This window comes from Mandrillus leucophaeus, unplaced genomic scaffold (assembly GCF_000951045.1).
Source record: "Mandrillus leucophaeus isolate KB7577 unplaced genomic scaffold, Mleu.le_1.0 Scaffold66, whole genome shotgun sequence".
Lineage (NCBI taxonomy): Eukaryota > Metazoa > Chordata > Mammalia > Primates > Cercopithecidae > Mandrillus > Mandrillus leucophaeus.
Genome location: NW_012107141.1, coordinates 3,632,388 through 3,633,822, shown reverse-complemented (window position 1 = coordinate 3,633,822; position 1,435 = coordinate 3,632,388). Strand labels below are relative to the sequence as shown.

At 55.8% G+C, this 1,435-nt stretch overlaps 1 protein-coding gene across 1 annotated transcript in view; it reads left to right on the top strand.

Moving 5' to 3' along the window:
* Positions 1 to 1,435, top strand: part of CHST1 (carbohydrate (keratan sulfate Gal-6) sulfotransferase 1) — a gene marked incomplete at its 3' end in the record, with an annotated part of 5,044 nt that overhangs the window by 2,811 nt on the left and 798 nt on the right. The window lies entirely within an intron of this gene.

Sequence of the window (1,435 nt, the reverse complement as noted above, 5' to 3'; positions counted from 1 at the left end):
GGGAGGAAACCCTACAACCTGGACGTGACGCAGCTGACCACGGTGTGCGAGGACTTCTCCAACTCCGTGTCCACCGGCCTCATGCGGCCCCCGTGGCTCAAGGGCAAGTACATGTTGGTGCGCTACGAGGACCTGGCCCGGAATCCCATGAAGAAGACCGAGGAGATCTACGGGTTCCTGGGCATCCCGCTGGACAGCCACGTGGCCCGCTGGATCCAGAACAACACGCGGGGCGACCCCACCCTGGGCAAGCACAAATACGGCACCGTGCGAAACTCGGCTGCCACGGCCGAGAAGTGGCGCTTCCGCCTCTCCTACGACATCGTGGCCTTTGCCCAGAACGCCTGCCAGCAGGTGCTGGCCCAGCTGGGCTACAAGATCGCCGCCTCGGAGGAGGAGCTGAAGAACCCCTCGGTCAGCCTGGTGGAGGAGCGGGACTTCCGCCCCTTCTCGTGACCCGGGCGGCGCGGGTGGGGGCGGGAGGCGCACGGTGTAGGTTTTGATAAAATGGACCGTTTTTAACTGTTGCCTTATTTCCCCCTCCCTCTCCCACCTCATCTTCGTCTCCCTCCTGCCCTCAGCTCACCCCACTCCCTTCTGCCCCTTTTTGTCTCTGAAATTTGCACTACGTCTTGGACGGGAATCACTGGGGCAGAGGGCGCGTGAAGTGGGGTCCCGCCCCCACCCCACCCCATTCAGACACACGGATATTGGGTCTCTGTGCGGACGGTGACAATGTTTACAAGCACCACACTTACACATCCACACACGCACACGGGCACCCGCGAGGCGACTTCTCAAGCTTTTGAATGGGTGAGTGGTCGGGTATCTAGTTTTTGCACTGTCTTACTATTCAAGGTAAGAGGATACAAACAAGAGGACCACTTGTCTCTAATTTATGAATGGTGTCCATCCTTTCCCCATCCCTGCTTCCTGCCCCTGACACCCACTTTCCCCCTTAGAGCAGCGAAACTGCCCCCTCCTGCCCGCCCTTGCCTGTCGGTGAGGCAGGTTTTTACTGTGAGGTGAACGTGGACCTGTTTCTGTTTCCAGTCTGTGGTGATGCTGTCTGTCTGTCTGAGTCTCGTGGCCGCCCCTGGACCAGTGATGACTGATGAATCTTATGAGCTTCTGATTGATCTCGGGGTCCATCTGTGATATTTCTTTGTGCCAAAAAGAAAAAAAAAGAGTGGATCAGTTTGCTAAATGAACATTGAAATGCTTTATGTGTGTTTTCTGTAAATAAAAGAGTGCAATAATCTCTGCGTGTGATTGTGGGACCTTCTGAATGGGTACCAGAGGGCCTCAGCGGGGTCTGGGTGTTCCTGGCTTTGGGGAGGACAGCGAGAAAGAAGTGGAGGTGGGAATTGAACGACAAGTCTGCCTTTCAGAACTCTTGTCACCCTCAACACTGAGTTTAGTTTAGGGCTTTTTT